The sequence below is a fragment of the Elephas maximus genome, chromosome 1 (genome assembly GCF_024166365.1).
Source record: "Elephas maximus indicus isolate mEleMax1 chromosome 1, mEleMax1 primary haplotype, whole genome shotgun sequence".
NCBI classification, from domain to species: domain Eukaryota; kingdom Metazoa; phylum Chordata; class Mammalia; order Proboscidea; family Elephantidae; genus Elephas; species Elephas maximus.
In genome coordinates this window covers 95,066,001-95,087,235 of record NC_064819.1, presented here as the reverse complement: position 1 = coordinate 95,087,235, position 21,235 = coordinate 95,066,001, and the positions used below count along the sequence as shown (strand labels likewise).

At 40.0% G+C, this 21,235-nt stretch overlaps 1 pseudogene; it reads left to right on the top strand.

The window, feature by feature from the left end:
- The first annotated feature begins 238 nt into the window (after positions 1-238).
- LOC126078912 (HLA class II histocompatibility antigen, DR beta 5 chain-like) lies at positions 239-21,089 on the top strand (annotated as a pseudogene).
- Positions 21,090-21,235: the final 146 nt, after the last annotated feature.

Here is a 21,235-nt window from a genome sequence, read left to right as displayed (position 1 = left end):
AAGGAAACTCTAAGTTTCAGAAGGGAACCTTCTTGCTGAATCACTGGCCAGCAACTGGTGATGATGTTCCTCTTGGATGCTGATTGGTTCTCTAACACTGTGGTTCCCCAATCCAGTGACAAAGCAATGAGTTCCCTGGTTCCTGTCTGGGGTGGGGGTGGGGAGGAGCTGAGTCATAGGTCTCATTGAGGGAGACTTGCCTACTCCTCTGGCACCCTGAGCTCACTTGTTCTCTGGCATGGTGTGCTCCTGGATCCCCGGGGGCACTTGGATGGTAGCTCTGACTCTGATACTGTTAGTGCTGAGCTCTCCTCTGGCTTTGTGCAGGGATACCCGCCATAAGTGCACACCTTGGGGGGTAGTTATTATGGGGTGGTGTGAGATAGGGAAAGACTTAACTTTGTCACTGTGTCCAGGCCATGTGAAGTCATGTTCTTTAAAAGAAGTTGTGACATTTTCTTCAGTGATTATCTATCTTTATGGTATGGACCCCAAATTCTTTCCACAACAAGAGCAGCATGGATGCTTGCTTTCCTTATGAGAGTTGCTTAAGGGAACTAACATAGGATGCTTCCTCTCAACCCTCCTCCAATAAAACCTTTCCAGCCTTATATCCTATTCTCTAATGGTCTGGAGAGAATTTGGAAATAATTATACTAAAGTAATTCTCCATTCAACTGTTCCCTTTATTATGTTGCAGCAGCTAGATAAAGCAAGGTTTCTGTGAAATTTTTTAAGGGATGTGGAAGGGAATAGAAAATATTATATGTCCTCAATGAGATCTGTGATGTTGGTACCTCTCGCTAATATATATAAGTGTGCTATCAAGAAGCCTCCTCCATTATCACCTTTGCTTTCTACCTAAACCCTGATGTTCATGGAGTAGACCTGTGTCCCTGTACTGGAGGTTCTCTGATTGAAATTGAGTTTGGTATTCTCTCCCTTTCTTGTGGAAAGCACCCTGGGGTTGAAGCAGAGCAAATTCATGCTTGGATATAGATATGCAGCCTCTATGAGGTGTTCTTTAGTGAATTAAAGAATTTAAGGCTACCAATGAAGACATTCAGGTGGCTTACAAACACATGAGGAAATGCTCACTATCATTAGCTGTTAGAGAAATGCAAATCAAAACAACAATGATATACCATTTTACCCCAACAATACTGGCACTAATTAAAAAAACAAAAAAACAGAAAATGACTAATGTTGAAGAGGTTGCAGGGAGATTGAAACTCTTATGCCCTGCTGGTGAGAATATAAAATGGCACAACCACTTTAGAAAATGATATGCTGCTTCCTTAAAAAGCTAGAAATAAAATTATCATATGATCCAGCAATCCCACTCCTAGGTATATACCCTAGAGAAATAAAGGCTGTCACAGAAATAGACATATGCACACCCATGTTCATTGCAGTACTATTCACAATAACGAACTGATGGACGCAACCTAAATGCCCATCAGGTGATGAATGGCTAAACAAAGTATGGTGCATACACACAATGGAATACTATGCAAAGATAAAGAACGACAATGAATCTGTGAAACATCTCACAACATGGATGAATCTGGAGGACATTATGCTGAGCGAAATAAGTCAATCACAAAAGGACAAGTATTGTATAAGACCACTATTATAAAAACTCAAGAAAAGGTTTACACATAGGGAAAAAAAATTCTTTGATAGTTACAAGGGTGGGGAGGGAGAGGGAGGAGAAATCACTAATTAGGTAGTAGACAAGTGTCAGATTTGGTGAAGGGAAAGACAACACACAATATAGGGAAAGTCAGCATAACTGGACCAAAACAAAGGCATAGAAGTTTCCTTGACACATCCAAACACTTTGAGGGACCAAGTTGCTGGGGCTAAGCGCTGGGGACCATAGTCTTGGGGGAATCTAGGTCAACTGGCATAATATGGTTCATAAAGAAAATGTTCTAAGTCCCACCTAGGTGAGATTTGTCTGGGGTCTTAAAAGTTTGTGAGCAGCCATCTAATAATCATCTATTGGTCACATTCCACTCAGGGCAAAGGAGAAGAAAACCAAAGATACAAGGAAAATATTAGCCCAAAGGACTAAAGGACTGCATGACCCAGAGCCTCCACCAGCCTGAATCCAGAAGAACTAGAGAGTGCCTGGCTAACCACCACCAACTGCTCTGACAGGGTCACAACAGATTCCCAGACACAGTGGGAGAAAAACGTAGAACAAAATTCAAATTCATGAAAAAAGACAACACTTACTGAGCTGACAGAGAAAGGAGAAACTTCCCAGACTACAGCCTATCAGGACTCTGCTAACTTAGAGCTGAAACCACTCCCAGAGCCCACTTTTCAGACAATGATTAGACAGGCCTATAAAACAAACAATAACTTATGGGAGGAATTTGCTTCTTAGCTTTATCAAATATACAAGACCAAATGGCCAACTCCTGCCCAAAAGCAAGATGAGAAGGCAGGAAGGAACAGGAACCAGATGAATGGACACAGGGAGCCCAGGGTGGAAAGGGGGAGCATGCTGTCTCATTGTGGGGATTGCAACCAATGTCAGAAAACAATATGTGTATAAATTTTTGAATAAAATTAACTTGAGCTATAAACTGTCACCTAAAGCAAAATAAAACAATAAATAAATTAAAAAAACAACATGAACTTAAGGCATCTTCTGCAACCCTGTCAAAGGTTCATGTTCATTAAAAATCTATTTTGAACCTTTCTATACTATCAGTTTCTCCTACATTTTCACATTCTCTGGGCTGAGCCCACAAGAAGGAGTTCAGCTAGTATAGGATAAATTATATAAAATTCTGTTTTTGTAGATAAAAAATGATCAAATATCAGCAATTTCATATGGTCCAACCTATACACATTGACTAAGTGCACAACGAGATTGTGAAGGGTGTTTGCATCCCATAAGGCTAAGAGCCAATAAGCAAGTCCAGGAAATCTATAGGCCTTCAGGGTCTTGGCCCAGTTTCGTAGGTTCATTCACCATGCCCTCTATTTCCCTTAATTAGGTATGTCTGGTTACCTCTACTTCTCTACTTCTAGTTCTTCACTATTCTTTTCCCACCTAAGTCAATATCATTACTGAAATTTTCCAAAGCTTGCATAGGCACTCTGCACTGTAAGAGATCCATCAGAATAAATGAAATATAAGGAAATTTTCCCTTTTTCTTAAAACAGCCTTTTCATTACCTTTAAATGCTTCTTCCAACTAGAAGCAGGAGAAAGATGAAGGTTTCTATGGAATTGTCACAGGGAGTGGAAGGAATATAGTATATTATCTGAATAAAGGGGTATTAGAGCTTGAGTCCCTTCTTGCTTTTTACACAATAATCAATTCTCAGATGCCTGTGTTTACCTGGCATTCTGATGGTGCAATGCTTAAAAGCTCAGCTGCTAACCAAAAAGTTGGCAGTTCAAATCTACCAGCCACTCCCTGGAAACCTTATGGGGCAGTTCTACTCTGTTCTATAGGGTTGCTATGAGTCAGAATAGACTTGACAGCAGCAGGTCTGGTTTGGTTTTTGGTTTGTGTTTTTTCATTTAGCCCAAAAAATATTTTTCTGAGCAACTACTACATACTGGGCTATGTTCTAGGCTTAGATAATGCAATGTGAATAAGAGAAAAGACACCTACTCTAATGAAACTTATCTAATCACAGGAGATGAAGAAAATACACCTGTAAATACTTAACAAAGAAGAAAATTGCATAGTGTGATAAGTGCTCTGAAGAAAATACGTCAGGGTGATGAGACAGAGAGTGCTGGGTTCACACCATGGCAGTTCAAGTGATAGGGAACTGTCCCTGAGGAAGTGACATTTAGCCGAGACAGGAATGATGAGAAGAAGCCAGCCATGTGACGACCTAAGGGACAAGTGCTCCAGGAAGAGGAAACTACAGGAAAAAGGTCTATAAATGAGGCAGAATGTTTGCTGTGTTTAAGGGAGAGAAAGAAGGCAAGAGTGACTAGAGCATACCTGGCAAGGGGAATGAAGTTATTACAGGGAGTCAGGAGCCAAATCATTTAAGGCCCTGACAGCTGTGGTAAGAAATCTGAATTTTATTTAAAGAGATAGGTGAAGCCAATTGCGGATTATATGGAGAGGTAATTTATATTTATTTTTAAAAATAATTCTAGCTACTATCTGGAGAATGGGCTGTAGAGTTCACAAACAGAGGCAAGGAGATCATTAAGAACATAGATCCTGGAATTCTCCAGGGAAGATATACTTTTAGCTTCCTTCAGTGTTGTAGTGATAAAGACAAAGAAAAGTGGACAGATTTGGGGTATATTTGGGATGACTTATTGGTGGATAAAATGTGGCTAGTGAGGAAAAGCAGAAAATAAAGCTTTCTAAGGATTTTGTCTTGAATAACTAGGTGGATATTGGTGTTCTTTATTGAGACAGGGAAGATCAATGGAAGAAATTATTTGAAGTGAAAGGCTATAAATAAAAGCTTTGTTTAAGATAGGTATGATGTGTCATTTCGCATTCATGAGAACATGTTAAAAGGTCAATTAAATACAGTGTCTGAGACTTGAGTTTAGAGAGAGTCTAGGACTAGTGATACAGAAGTTGATATTATCAATACATGGATTGTATTAAATGCTAGAAAGTATAGGAGGTTGCACATGGAGAGACAATACAGACAGAAAACAAGAAGTGGGTCAAAGACCAAATCAGAGGCATCTTCATATTAAAAATTCATCTAAGAAGAAAGATTCAGCCAAGAAGACTTAGTACCAATGATGTTCAAGGAAAACCAAGAGAATGCGGTGATGCATAGAAGCCATGGAAAGCAAAATTTGTTTCAAGAAGGAGGGAGTGGCCAGCTCTGGTGAATACCTTTACGAAGTGGCTGAGGTAAGAACATGACAGAGAAGTGAGCACTGGGTTTGGTGGACATGACATTGGCAGATTCAGTCCTATATCCAGGTTGGGGACTGAACTGTTGGAAGAGAGAATGGAAAGTGAAGAAGTGAATTCAGGGTTATAGATGACTCTTTAAGTAGCTGGCCTAAGGCAAGGACTGCACTCTGGGATCAGAGAGTCAGCTGTACTTAAAACATAAGACTTAAGGGACCTGAAGAGAAGCTGGGAGGAACTGAGAAGCAGATATGTTTAGACAATAGCACAGAAGCGCTGGAATGTCTTTGTATGCAGTGCTGACTGGCTAGGCACAAAATCATTAATTCACATGACAAACATTTATTGGTGACCTAAAATATACCAGTCACTGTCCTACGTGAAGAGGACAGAGTGATGAGCAAAACAAATCTGGCCTCTGTCAGCATAAAGCATAGTAACATATTACAGTTACTGTGCACAAGGCCTATAAATAGAAGGGTTGAAAATTCAGATACAGGTGTGTAGAGTGAAAGCAGAGCAGAGTTCCTGTGTGACACGTGTGTACTGACTACATTCTGGTTTGGAAGAACATGGGATGAAAAAGTGGGAGTGGGGAGCTAACGTAAAATAGCAAAGTCTATGTATTTCATGAGTTTAAGTAAGTTTAGAAGATGTGGTGGTCAATATTGTTGAAAGCCGCTGAGAAATAGAGCTGATGGTTGAGAACTTGTGAGGTCACTTAACTGTCAATATTTACTAAGAAGGAGACTGGCAAAAGAGCTCTGGCACAAGGCCAGAATGTATAATTAAGCACTTCCAGGAATTTAGAATGTTCTGGTGAAGTGCCAAGATGCCAGAGCTGGATTTCCAGAGTTCTAATCCTTCCTACCTCCAAAATAGCTCTCAAATCTGCCCACCACCTTCTAGGTACCAGTCTACTGCCATTGTTCAAGCCACTGTCATCTCATGCCTGAATTATTCTAGCAGCCCCCAAACTCATCTCTTTTCCTCCACTTTTGCCTTTTACCTATACAATTCACTCTTTACTGTGTTGTCAGTGATGTCTGAAAACATGCACAGATCTAGAATTCCATTTCTGGTATCTTAGAGACAGATGTCCTTTGAAAATTAGAATTTGGGATTTAAAAAATTAAATTTTCCAGTTAATTGCAAGCACCCTCAATGAAATAAAGGGCAGTAACTTATAACCAAACACATCAACATTTCTACACTCAAACCTGTGAATACTCATGCTTATGGAATAAAGTTCAGATGTAGTATTGTAGCTGATTTTCATAATAAGAAAATAGTAAATGAGATAGTGTGATAAATATAGAATAAATATTCCAATACATTTTTCTTAGAGATAATATTCAGTAATACTTCAAACTTAAGTACGACTCACATTAAGCTGAATATTAAGCTAATGCATATCTATGCTTATTACATCCTATTGCTTGAGGATCTCAGAGCAGTAAGTAAGGCAGGGTCGTTATTCTCTTCATCATCAAGTTGGGTTGGGCAGTTCATTTTTTCCGGGAATGAAATTCACAAAGGATGAAGCAGCGCTCACTAGACTGTCATCTTAAAGACTCTTTGCAGCACCATTGCAGCTCTGTGTCAGCAGTGTCTCCCTCACTGAGGAAGCTGCGACACTCTCTGGCTCCATGGTGAATGCACTTGTTCAAGGCTGTTAATTAACTGATCCCCTGTTCTCACCATATCATCTTTGGGGATCTTTCCACCTGAGCTCTCCATGTCACCACTGCCATGCTTCTGTCACCCCAGGAATGCCCAGCAGGGGCCTTATTGTCAGTGCTCAGTAATTTTGATGTCAGCTTCCTCTGACTTACTTAAACTTTCGGTGTTTGTTATAATTTTCTTCTCATTAGTGACATGATGGTTTTTTTTCTTTAATTTTTATTGTGCTTCAAGTGAAAATTTACAAATCAAGTCGGATTGTCATACGAAAATTATAAACACCTTGCTATAGACTCCTAATTGCTCTCCCCCTAATGAGACAGCACACTCCTTCCCTCCACTCTCTCTTTTCGTGTCCATTCGGCCAGCTTCTGACCCCCTCTACCCTCTCATCTTCCCTTCAGACAGGAGATGCCAACATAGTCTGACACGGGAGTTTTTAAAACCTTCCTCTGCTAGCTCATTTGCAATCAGCTTAGCCCAAAGTCTGTGCTAGACATTTGTTAAGGTTGGTTTATTAATTATTGTCATCTTAACAAGCACTAGTAATTAACTTATTTCAGAGAGTTTTGGATTTGTCCACATCTGTACACTGCAGGAGCATAGAGTTTAAAAACTATTTATAGTGCTGGGCAGTTAACATAAAGGCCAGTGGTTCAAACAGCTCTTTGGGAGGTCGATATGGCAAACTGTTTCCATAAAGGTTGTTGTTGGTGCATGCTGTTGAGTCGATTCAGATTCAGAGCAACCCTATATGATAGAGTAGAACTACCCTAAAGGGTTTCCTAGGCTGAAATTCTTACAGGAAAAGATCTCCAGGTCTTTTTTCCCATGAAGCAGCTGGTGAGTTTGAACTGTCAACCTTTCAGTTAGCAGCCTGGCACTTAACTATTGTGCCACTGGAGTTCCTTCCATAAAGATTATAGCCTTGGAAACCCTATGGGGCAGTTCTACTTTGTCCTGTAGAGACGTTATGACTTAGAATAGACTCCACAGCAACGGGTTCCTTAATGGGACAAAAGAGTCCTTGGACACAGGCTTCAATACTGATGTATCACTGGGAGAAATTAAAAATTACGCAAAATTCAGGAGGAGTGTGTGTGGAGCAGTTGTACAGAGACAATACAATTTATGGTTTTCTCCCATTTCAGCTTGACTATAATGAAATTAAGTTACTGATACTAAGTGATTAATAAACCAGTCAGAAATCATATCTCTGGTATCCACGTTTTCCTTTTTGAAAATTAATGCACCAATAAAATACTCTTTTCAAACATCCTGAATTTTGCCTTTTTCCATTAATTACCTGCTTTTTGTTTTTATTGTGGTGAAAGTACACACAACAAATATATACCAATTTAACAATTTCTACATGCATAATTCAGTGACACTGAGTACAGTTCACTTTGTTTTGGGAGAACCTGCAGTGTTAGCACACTTGTTAGAATCCATAATAGCTTTTTATACTTTATCCTTGTTGTTGCTATTAGGTGCCATCAAGTCAGTTCCAACTCATAGCGACCCTACAGAACAGAGCAGAACTGTTCCATAGGGTTTCCAAGGAGCAGTTGGTGGATTTGAACTGCTGACCTTTTGGTTAGCAGCTGTAGCTCTTAACCACTACACCACCAGGGCTCCACTCTCTCCTTAGACATTATGAATTTTTTGTTTGCTTGTTTTGAAGAATCCAGTCCCAGTACAGATCTTTTTTTTCCCAGAGAAATATGTTTGCTTTGGACTGAGGTTTTCATCGGATATGATATTGGCAAAATTTTCCATGTAATTTTCATCTACTTTATAATTAACTTTGAGTTTTTCACCACAGACTTTTCAGATGGCTTTTACCAATGATTCCCACCCACAGACAAATGTGTCCTTCAGAAGCGCTTGGCAAACTCTGGAGACATTTTTGTTTGTCACAATTGGTGAGATGCTGCTAGTATCTAGTGGGTAGAGACCAGGGATGCTGCTAAACATCCTACAACACATAGAAGAGTCCCCCACAAGGAAAGAACTATTGGGTCCAAAATGTCGATAATAGCAAAGTTGTAAACACTGGCTTACGCTGCGTTGCTTCTAAAAGTTTTAGACTCACGTGTTATACATGCACAGACCTTCCAATTCACTTTTTCATGGTTTATTTTAGCTTGTTTCCCTGCCAAAATGCTATAAAGTTTACCACTTTGTTGTTACATTTATTCAAGTAATACAAATTCAAGATTTTAACTTCTTTTTTTGCCTTATGCAATGATTTTCAATATTTCATGAGTTCCTGGTCATTACCATCTCTGCTAACTTTCAACATTTTGCCTTTATATTGTTAAGCCATACATGGTGGTGACTGCCACAAGTATTTTTCAGTATAATGCCCCAAACACCGGCTGTAATTCTACATTCTACACTTTAATAATGTCTGTTGCATCTATTTATTTTTATCATTTTAAACTACAAGAATATTTTGTAATTTTTTTTTGAAATTTTCACAGTTCATAGTTCAACTAAACTTAAAAACAAAAACCACAAGAATGTATGGAAGCACATACAGCAGACCAGGGCCCTGAGACACATCTGAACCCCTTATCTCATCAGGTCGTATTTGCTGAATGAGTTTTGGCAACAAACTTAAAAAAATTTTTTGTTTTCTGAAATGTTTGGATTTTGAAATTTAGATAAGGGATAGGGGAACTGTATTGGATCGTGGTTTTAATCTGCATTAAAGCAATAGTTTCTCATTTCCTATTACATTTCATGTGAACCCAAAATTCTAACATAGCCTTCAAGGCTTTTAAGTACCTGGCTTCATGTGATTTCTCTCATCTGTTCCGCTCCTTTCCCCTAGCTCTCTGTACTTCAGTGAACTCTTTTCTTTTGGTTTCTTAAAAAAGTTCATCAATTCTTTCAAGCTTTTGTGCGTGGAATTACCTTTACCTGAAATGTGCCTCCCTTTTAGTCCATACTCACACACCCCACTGTTCCCTAGCTCACATCAATGTAGCACTTCATGTCATCTATCTTAGTTATCTAGTGCTGCTTTAACAGAAATACCACAAGTGGGTGACTTTAACAAATAGAAATTTATTTTCTCACAGTTTAGGAGGCTAGAAGTCCGAATTCAGGGTGTTGGCTCTAGTGAAGGCTTTTTCTCTCTATGGGCTCTGGGGTAAGCTCTTTGTCTCTTTTGAGCTTCTGTTCTTGTTGATCTTCACGTGGCTTGGTATCTATATTCCCACATCTCTCCTTGCTTGCTTTGTGGCTTGCTCAGTCTGCTCTTTTTATACCTCAAAAGAGATTTTAAGACACACCCTACACTAATACTGTGTCATTAGCATAACAAAGAAAACCCATTCCAAATGGGGGTAGGGTATAAGGATTAGGATTTACACCACATTTTTCTCAGGGTACACACAATTCAACCCATAGTATCATCTTAAAAGTCACTTTTCAGAGAGTCCTTCCTTCTCTGGCCCCCTAAGGCAGTGTAGAGCATAACAATAACATTATCCACTGGTATGGAATTCTCTACTTTTTCTTTTGACATTTCTCACTCCTGCATAAATTCTTGTGTTTGGCTTTTATCTGTCGCTTTCACTACAATTTAAGCTCTCTGAGTGGACAGGAGAAATCTGTTTTTCCCTACATTGGATTCCCAGGGGGCAGCACAGGGCTGGCACAGGTCAGGACTAAAGAAGTGTCTACAGAATGGAGGAGGAAAGAAGTGTTCAGAGGAAGAGGTGAACTGTGGGAAGTGAGAGGAGGGGGGACTTAAGGAAAAGGTGGTATAGACAGCAGGGATGGGGGCAAATCCTCATCTGGCTCCAACTTGGAGGTCCCCAGCCAAGTATCTAAGCAGGAGTGGATCAAAGGACCTGGGAACAGACAGGTGTCCTGGGAGGCCTCAGGATCAAGCAGATGAAAGATGGACCTGTACAGGTGGGTGGTCGGATGTTGGGGTGGAACCACCTTGCCCCAGGGACCCCGGCTCGTGGGCTTTGCTGTCAGTTTCTCCCAGAGGGGCGACCAGTGACCAGATCTTTCCTGTCCCTACAGCGCATTTCCTGGAGCAGGGTAAGCCTGAGTGTCATTTTTCTAATGGGATGGAGCTATGTGTTTTGTGGCTAGATGTGTCTATAACAGGGAGGAATGCCTGCACTTTGACAGCGACGTGGGGGAGCTTATGGCTTTGACTGAGCTGGGGTGGCCACAAGCCAAATACTTTAACAGTCATAAGGAGATCCTGACGTGGACGTGGACTGCGGTGGACACTTCAGACAAACTATGGGTGTTTTGAGAGCTGCTGGGTGCACCGATGAGGTGAGCCCAGTGAGGATGGTGTGCGTTTGAACACGGGAAACTCTCTCTCTGTGTGTGTGTGTGTGTGTGTGTGTGTGAGAGAGAGAGAGAGTCAGAGAGACAGAGACAGAGACAGAGAGGCAAAGAGGTGAGGTGAAGTTATGAGGCTACATGTGAGACTGTGTGTTGTTGCAAAGATGATGAGCATCGTGTCAGTGTGTGACTGTGGAAGAGGAGAAACTATGTGTGGTGTGTGTTAGGGAGGGTGGACCTGTGAGGAGAGGGTGTGCCAAAGACAATGTGTGTGTGTGAGTGAGTGTGTGTGTGCGTGTGGTATAGGCCTGGGTGTGAGAGGACAGAGGAAGGGAGAGAGTGGACGTGTGTAAGCGGTGTGGTTGCAGGAGGCAGGCCTTCAGGTTGTCCTTGGGGCTACTGTGGGGAAAGCTGAGGTGGGAGGAGAGATGGGAGCTGCAGTGAAGGGGCCTGAGATGGAGGAAACACTGACTGGGGTGGATCCTAAGAGATTTGGGAAAGGAAGTTTAAGGTGTATATGGTTGGGTGAAGGTGTGGAGGAGGACAGTTGCGGAAAGTAAACATTTGGGATAATGTGAGGTTAGTCACACTCTGTTCTTACCGTAGGCACTTCTTAGTGCTGAAATCCCTGAAATAAAAAGTATGTGCTGTTTATTTGCATAAGCTTTTCATTGAGGAAAACGCATTATGCCAGAGTAGTTTATCTATTTATTTTTTGCGCAGTGGCGGTAAAGGAAATTCTGAGGCACCTCTGGCTTTTTTTAGGTCTAATTTTCATACTTTTTTTTTTTTTTTAAATGTATGTGTTTTTACATAGTTGCAATCATTATGAAACTAGCATTTTGAAATGTTATTTTTTAATTAATGTACCAATATTGTTATTTTTATAGTAATGGTATTAACTAGTTAGGTATTATTGCTTTGTAGAGTTGTAACACAGTTTACCTCATAATCTCTTTTGTTAGGTCTTCTTTCAATATTGCCAAATACTCAGTTGAAAATTTCTTTTTATTTTTAACTTATATATCTTGATTTCTGAGGCTCTTAAACATTTTTCATATATTTATTGGCCAAATGTAATTACTACTTTAAGAGTATCTATTGAGAAATGGGTTCCCTGCAAAGTCAGACTATTAATGCGTTGCTGATATTTTATTCAGCATTTTCTTAAGTTTGTGGTTTATACTTTGACTCTGTTATTTTCCATGTTAAGAATACAAACACTTTTATTACATGAGCTATATCACAATATCGTTAGTAATGATTTACTACCAACCTTAAATCTGCCATTTTGTGATATTGTAAAAATGTTGTCTCCCAAATTTCTCTTTTTTAAAAGATAATTGTATTTACCGAGGGTCTGCTAGTCTCAGGGATTGTCTGAAGCATTAAAGCATTAGCACCTGTATTAATGAACCCCAGACCCTAGCCTGACCTCAAATGCCAGTTTTGAAAGACAGAGAGTTGTAAAAGTGTAACAATTCCAATACTAAATACTTTTGTTTTGAAAAACGATAGGGATTGACCAGATGAGGGCAAATATTAGAGCTTTTTTGAATGAATGGCTTTTCTTGTGACTTTATGTCTCCTTCAGACCTCATGCTTTCCTTGGGACTCAACTCACAGAGTTAAAGAGTCATTTCTGTCCATTCCTGCTTCCCAGTGATAGAATCATTTCTGTGGCTCGAAAGGTGTAAATGCATCAAGATAGGATTTCATCCTAGGGCTTCATATTTATCTCCCCACCTATCCCACTGCCGTTCCCTAATCTCTCTATACTACTTTGAATCACATTTTCTCTCAGAGTAAACAAGGATAATAACTAGCTAACATATATTGAAGGCTGAGTTCCAGTCACTGTTTTACATAGTTTAATTGCATCAATTCTCACATAATCCTAAGAACTAAATTACCATTATTACCCCCTCTATATATGAGTCAGAATTGACTCGATGGCAATGGGTTATAGGTGAGAAAGCTGACACACAGAGGAATTTAAAAAACTCTCCTGGGACTTTCCAGTAAGAGGCAGAGTGTAGATTTGAACCCAGCTACCCTTGCACTAAAAATCACCCTTTTAATTAAACACTACACGCCCTGCAACACTTTAACAGTGAATTAATAACTGTTTTAATTACTGGAAAACCCACAATTTTACTCATGTCTTTCAAATTTCATGGGTCCATGTTGTAAGGATTAAATTCAAGGCCCATGACATACTGCGTGCTATGGCCAGCTTTGAGGGAGGCCTGCCCAGGGTTTGAGCCTGGGGTTGAAGAAAGACAGAAATGCAGCCAAGCAAGAGTTACTCTGTTCCTCACTTATTCTGTCCACATTTTCTCTCCTAGTTGAGCCTATGGTGACTGTGTATCCTGCAAAGACTCAGCCCCTGCAACACCACAGCCTCTTGTCTGCTCTGTGACTGATTTCTATCCAGGCCACATTGAAGCCAGGTGGTTCCGGAGTGGCCAGGAAGGGGAGGCTGGGGTTGTCTCCACAGGCCTGATCCAGAATGGAGACTGGACCTTCCAGATCCTGGTGATGCTTAAAACTATTCCTCAGAGTGGAGAGGTTCACCCAAGCCTGATGAGCCCTCTCACAGCGGGTTAAAGTGAGAAGTTATCTGACCTCATTAGCTCTTCACTCACCAAACAGGACCTCGCTTATCCCTGAGTGACAGGTTTCTCCTCTTCCCACACCATGTTTTCATTGGCTCTGTGTTCTCCTCTCCTTCAGCACAGGTCACGGAGGGTAGCTCTGTGATAGTCTCCACAAATACCTATATCCCCTGGGGAGGCAATTATGCCTGGAAGACAGAAACGAGGTTGTTCTTTTTTTTTTTTTAATAACTTTTATTAAGCTTCAAGTGAACGTTTACAAATCCAATCAGTCTGTCACATGTAAGTTTACATACATCTCACTCCCTACTCCCACTTGCTCTCCCCCTCTTGAGTCAGCCCTTTCAGTCTCTCCTTTCTTGACAATTTTGCCGGCTTCCCTCTCTCTCTATCCTCCCATCCCCCCTCCAGACAAGAGTTGCCAACACAATCTCAAGTGTCCACCTGATATAATTAGCTCACTCTTCATCAGTGTCTCTCTCCCACCCGCTGACCAGTCCCTTTCATGTCTGATGAGTTGTCTTCGGGGATGGTTCCTGTCCTGTGTCAACAGAAGGTCTGGGGAGCATGGCCGCCGGGATTCCTCCAGTCTCAGTCAGACCATTAAGTTTGGTCTTTTTATGAGAATTTGGGGTCTGTATCCCACTGATCTCCTGCTCCCTCAGGGGTCCTCTGCTGTGCTCCCTGTCAGGGCAGTCATCGATTGTGGCCGGGCACCAACTAGTTCTTCTGGTCTCAGGATGATGTAGATCTCTGGTTCATGTGGCCCTTTCTGTCTCTTGGGCTCTTAGTTGTCGTGTGGCCTTGGTGTTCTTCATTTTCCTTTGCTCCAGGTGGGTTGAGACCAATTGCTGCATCTTAGATGGCCGCTTGTTAGCATTTAAGACCCCAGACACCATATTTTAAAGTGGGATGCAGAATGATTTCATAATAGAATTATTTTGCCAATTGACTTAGAAGTCCCCGCAAACCATGTTCCCCAGACCCCCGCGCTTCCTCCGCTGACCTTTGAAGCATTCATTTTATCCCGGAAACTTCTTTGCTTTTGGTCCAGTCCAATTGAGCTGACCTTCCATGTATTGAGTGTTGTCTTTCCCTTCACCTAAAGCAGTTCTTATCTACTGATTAATCAATAAAAAACCCTCTCCCACCCTCCCTCCCTCCCCCCCTCGTAACCACAAAAGTATGTGTTCTTCTCAGGTTTACGATTTCTCAAGATCTTATAATAGTGGTCTTATACAATATTTGTCCTTTTGCCTCTGACTAATTTTGCTCAGCATAATGCCTTCCAGGTTCCTCCATGTTATGAAATGTTTCAGAGATTCGTCACTGTTCTTTATCGATGCGTAGTATTCCATTGTGTGGATATACCACAATTTATTTACCCATTCATCCATAGATGGACACCTTGGTTGCTTCCAACTTTTTGCTATTGTAAACAGAGCTGCAATAAACATGGGTGTGCATATATCTGTTTGTATGAAGGCTCTTGTATCTCTAGGGTATATTCCGAGGAGTGGGATTTCTGGGTTGTATGGTAGTTCTATTTCTAACTGTTTAAGATAACGCCAGATGGATTTCCAAAGTGGTTGTACCATTTTACATTCCCACCAGCAGTGTATGAGAGTTCCAATCTCTCTGCAGCCTCTCCAACATTTATTATTTTGTGTTTTTTGGATTAATGCCAGCCTTGCTGGTGTGAGATGGAATCTCATCGTAGTTTTAATTTGCATTTCTCTAATGGCTAATGATCGAGAGCATTTTCTCATGCATCTGTTGGCTGCCTGAATATCTTCTTTAGTGAAAAGTGTGTTCATATCCTTTGCCCACTTCTTGATTGGGTTGTTTGTCTTTTTGTGTTTGAGTTTTGACAGAATCATGTAGATTTTAGAGATCAGGCGCTGGTCGGAGATGTCATAGCTGAAAATTCTTTCCCAGTCTGTAGGTGGTCTTTTTACTCTTTTGGAGAAGTCTTTAGATGAGCATAGGTGTTTGATTTTTAGGAGCTCCCAGTTATCGGGTTTCTCTTCATCATTTTTGGTAATGTTTTGTATTCTGTTTATACCTTGTATTAGGGCTCCTAGGGTTGTCCCAATTTTTTCTTCCATGATCTTTATCGTTTTAGTCTTTATGTTTAGGTCTTTGATCCACTTGGAGTTAGTTTTTGTGCATGGTGTGAGGTATGGGTCCTGTTTCATTTTTTTGCAAATGGATATCCAGTTATGCCAGCACCATTTGTTAAAAAGGCTATCTTTTCCCCAGTTAATTGACACTGGTCCTTTGTCAAATATCAGCTGCTCATACGTGGATGGATCTATGTCTGGGTTCTCAATTCTGTTCCATTGGTCTATGTGTCTGTTGTTGTACCAATACCAGGCTGTTTTGACTACTGTGGCTGTATAGTAGGTTCTGAAGTCAGGTAAGGTGAGGCCTCCCACTTTCTTCTTCTTTTTCAGTAGTGCTTTGCTTATCCGGGGTTTCTTTCCCTTCCATATGAAATTGGTGATTTGTTTCTCTATCCCCTTAAAATATGACATTGGATTTTGCATCGGAAGTGTGTTAAATGTATAGATGGCTTTTGGTAGAATAGACATTTTTACTATGTTAAGTCTTCCTATCCATGAGCAAGGTATGTTTTTCCACTTACGTATGTCCTTTTGAATTTCTTGTAGTAGAGCTTTGTAGTTTTCTTTGTATAGGTCTTTTACATCCTTGGTAAGATTTATTCCTAAGTATCTTATCTTCTTGGGGGCTACTGTGAATGGTATTGATTTGGTTATTTCCTCTTCGGTGTTCTTTTTGTTGATGTAGAGGAATCCAAGTGATTTTTGTATGTTTATTTTATAACCTGAGACTCTGCCAAACTCTTCTATTAGTTTCAGTAGTTTTCTGGAGGATTCCTTAGGGTTTTCTGTGTATATAATCATGTCATCTGCAAATAGTGATAACTTTACTTCTTCCTTGCCAATCTGGATACCTTTTATTTCTTTTTCTAGCCTAATTGCCCTGGCTAGGACTTCTAGCACGATGTTGAATAAGAGCGGTGATAAAGGGCATCCTTGTCTGGTTCCCGTTCTCAAGGAAATGCTTTCAGGCTCTCTCCATTTAGAGTGATATTGGCTGTTGGCTTTGCATAGATGCCCTTTATTATGTTGAGGAATTTACCTTCAATTCCTATTTTGGTAAGAGTTTTTATCATAACTGGGTGTTGGACTTTGTCAAATGCCTTTTCTGCATCAGTTGATAAGATCATGTGGTTTTTGTCTTTTGTTTTATTTATGTGATGGATTACATTAATGGTTTTTCTGATATTAAACCAGCCTTGCATACCTGGTATAAATCCCACTTGATCAGGGTGAATTATTTTTTTGATGTGTTGTTGGATTCTATTGGCTAGAATTTTGGTGAGGATTTTTGCATCAATGTTCATGAGGGATATAGGTCTATAATTTTCTTTTTTTGTAATGTCTTTACCTGGTTTTGGTATCAGGGAGATGGTGGCTTCATAGAATGAGTTGGGTAGTATTCCGTCATTTTCTATGCTTTGGAATACCTTTAGTAGTAGTGGTGTTAACTCTTCTCTGAAAGTTTGGTAGAACTCTGCAGTGAAGCCGTCCGGGCCAGGGCTTTTTTTTGTTGGGAGTTTTTTGATTACCGTTTCAATCTCTTTTTTTGTTATGGGTCTATTTAGTTGTTCTACTTCTGAATGTGTTAGTTTAGGTAGGTAGTGTTTTTCCAGGAATTCATCCATTTCTTCTAGGTTTTCAAATTTGTTAGCGTACAATTTTTCACAATAATCTGAAATGATTCTTTTAATTTCATTTGGTTCTGTTGTGATGTGGTCCTTCTCATTTCTTATTCGGGTTATTTGTTTCCTTTCCTGTATTTCTTTAGTCAGTCTAGCCAATGGTTTATCAATTTTGTTAATTTTTTCAAAGAACCAGCTTTTGGCTTTGTTAATTCTTTCAATTGTTTTTCTGTTCTCTAATTCATTTAGTTCAGCTCTAATTTTTATTATTTGTTTTCTTCGGGTGCCTGATGGATTCTTTTGTTGCTCAGTTTCTATTTGTTCAAGTTGTAGGGACAGTTCTCTGATTTTGGCTCTTTCTTCTTTTTGTATGTGTGCATTTATTGATATAAATTGACCTCTGAGCACTGCTTTTGCTGTGTCTCAGAGGTTTTGATAGGAAGTATTTTCATTCTCATTGCTTTCTAAGAATTTCCTTATTCCCTCCTTGATGTCTTCTATAACCCAGTCTTTTTTCAGGAGGGTATTGTTCATTTTCCAAGTATTTGATTTCTTTTCCCTAGTTTTTCTGTTATTGATCTCTAGTTTTATTGCCTTGTGGTCTGAGAAGATGCTTTGTAATATTTCGATGTTTTGGACTCTGCAAAGGTTTGTTTTATGACCTAATATGTTGTGGTCTATTCTAGAGAATGTTCCATGTGCGCTAGAAAAAAAAGTATATTTTGCAGCAGTTGGGTGGAGAGTTCTGTATAAGTCTATGAGGTCAAGTTGGTTGATTGTTGTAATTATATCTTCCGTGTCTCTGTTGAGCTTCTTACTGGATGTCCTGTCCTTCTCCGAAAGTGGTGTGTTGAAGTCTCCTACTATAATTGTGGAGGTATCTATCTCGCTTTTCAATTCTGTTAAAATTTGATTTATGTATCTTGCAGCCCTGTCATTGGGTGCATAAATATTTAATATGGTTATGTCTTCCTGATCAATTGTCCCTTTTATCATTATATAGTGTCCTTCTTTATCCTTTGTGGTGGATTTAAGTCTAAAGTCTATTTTGTCAGAAATTAATATTGCTACTCCTCTTCTTTTTTGCTTATTGTTTGCTTGATATACTTTTTTCCATCCTTTGAGTTTTAGTTTGTTTGTGTCTCTAAGTCTAAGGTGTGTCTCTTGTAGGCAGCATATAGATGGATCGTGTTTCTTTATCTAGTCTGTGACTCTCTGACTCTTTATTGGTGCATTTAGTCCATTTACATTCAGGGTAATTATAGATAAATAAGTTTTTAGTGCTGTCATTTTGATGCCTTTTTATGTGTGTTGTTGACAATTTCATTTTTCCACATACTTTTTTGTGCTGAGGCGTTTTTCTTAGTAAATTGTGAGATCCTCATTTTCATAGTGCTTGACTTTATGTTAGTTGAGTCGTTACGTTTTTCTTGGTTTTTATCTTGAGTTATAGAGTTGTTATACCTTTTTGTGGTTACCTTATTATTTACCCCTATTTTTCTAAGTAAAAACCTAACTTGTATTGTTCTATATCGCCTTGTATCACTCTCCATATGGCAGTTCAATGCCTCCCTTATTTAGTCCCTCTTTTTGATTATTGTGATCTTTTACCTATTGACTTCCATGATTCCCTGTTCTGTGTTTTTATTTATTTTTTTTTAATTAATCTTAATTTGTTTCTTTTTGTGATTTCCCTATTTGAGTTGATATCAGGACGTTCTGTTTTGTGACCTTGTGTTGTGCTGATATCTGATATTATTGGTTCTCTGACCAAACAATATCCTTTAGTATTTCTTGTAGCTTTGGTTTGGTTTTTGTAAATTCTCTAAACTTGTGTTTGTCTGTAAATATCTTAATTTCGCCTTCATATTTCAGAGAGAGTTTTGCTGGATATATGATCCTTGGCTGGCAGTTTTTCTCCTTCAGTGCTCTGTGTATGTCATCCCATTCCCTTCTTGCCTGTATGGTTTCTGCTGAGTAGTCTGAACATATTCTTATTGATTCTCCCTTGAAGGAGACCTTTCTTTTCTCCCTGGCTGCTTTTAAAATTTTCTGTTTATCTTTGGTTTTGGTGAGTTTGATGATAATATGTCTTGGTGTTTTTCTTATTGGATCAATCTTAAATGGGGTTCGATGAGCATCTTGGATAGATATCCTTTCGTCTTTCATGATGTCAGGGAAGTTTTCTGTCAGGAGTTCTTCAACTATTTTCTCTGTGTTTTCTGTCCCCCCTCCCTGTTCTGGGACTCCAATCACCCGCAGGTTATCCTTCTTGATAGAGTCCCACATAATTCTTAGGGTTTCTTCATTTTTTTTAATTCTTTTATCTGATTTTTTTTCAGCTATGTTGGTGTTGATTCCCTGGTCCTCCAGATGTCCCAGTCTGCATTCTAATTGCTCGAGTCTGCTCCTCTGACTTCCTAGTGCATTGTCTAATTCTGTTATTTTATTGTTAATCTTTTGGATTTCTACATGTTGTCTCTCTATGGATTCTTGCAACTTATTAATTTTTCCACTATGTTCTTGAATAATCTTTTTGAGTTCTTCAACAGTTTTATCAGTGTGTTCCTTGGCTTTTTCTGTAGTTATCCTAATTTCATTTGTGATATCATTAAGCATTCTGTAAATTAGTTTTTTATATTCTGTATCTGATAATTCCAAGATTGTATCTTCATTTGGGGAAGATTTTGATTGTTTTGTTTGGGGGGTTGGAGAAGCTGTCATGGTCTGCTTCTTTAAGTGGTTTGATATGGATTGTTGTCTCCGAGCCATCACTGGGAAACTAGTTTTTCCAGAAAATCCGCTGCGTCCAGTCCAAATCCCTGCAGGACGGTTCCCCGGCTCGGACGCTGCTCTTTCTGCTCCAAGACCAGTCACTGCCTCCCGGGGACTTCTCCTACCGGCTGCGTCCCACGCAGCCCGTGGAACCGGCTGGTGCCCCTCCCGGGGTTAGTTCAGGGGGGTGGAGCAGCTCTCTGTGCTTGTGCCGTACCTGACTGGTACGCTGGCTCCAGGCTCTGGAAACAATCGCTGCTTCCCCGTATTAGTTCGTTCTCCGTCTCTAAATCTGTGTTTGTTGTTCAGGGTTCGTAGATTGTTATGTATGTGATCGATTCACTTGTTTTTCCGAGTCTTTGTTGTAAGAGGGATCCGAGGTAGCGTCTGCCTAGTCCGCCATCTTGGCTCCGCCTGTTCTTTTTTTTAAGAACCTTCTCATGATATCACAGGACATGGTCACCTTCTTGGCCCTGGGTACCAGCTGCTGCCTCTGGGGCTGGACTTCTACTTGTGATGCTGTTGCTCTGAGTTGTATAGATGTTCATTGTGATCTGAGGAGAGGAGCAGGGCCCTTCCTGGCCTGAGGGAAATGCAATCTCAGGTCTGCTTTTTATAAGCTCTGTCACTCTAGACAAGCTACTTAACCTCCCGGAGTCCCAGGCTCCTTACACATCAGATGCATGCTCAAACCTTATGTCAGGGCTGTAATATTTAATGAGTTCAATGCCTGAACCTAGTACCTCCTCAATGTGATTTTTAAAACTTTGCTTTCCAGCAGTGATCAGTTATTCTATTTTCAGAGCAGACTTCTTCTCCCATTCTCAAAGCTCTGAATCTCAGAGTCTCAAGTAGAGAAGCTAGATTTGGGGTAAAAATCACTAAACTTGGTTTATTCTCTTAGGAAAACAATCTGAATCTGCACAGAGGAAGATGTTAAGTGGAATCAGGGGCCTGGTTCTGGATCTGTTCTTCCTTGGGGTGGGGCTGTTCATCTACTTCTGTTGGTAGCTGAGATTCCCCGTGGACTCTTCTGAAGGAAGAAATATGGGCTTTTTCAAGTTAGCTTTCTGTATAGTGGTGGCCTGTGTAAAGCTTTTGTTTTCCAGTCAATCCCGAATTTTGGGATATTCAGAAATAAAAAGCCCATGGTTCTTTTGTCAAAGCGTAGGGGTAATAACCCATGGCAGATAAACAAAAAAAAGGCTACCA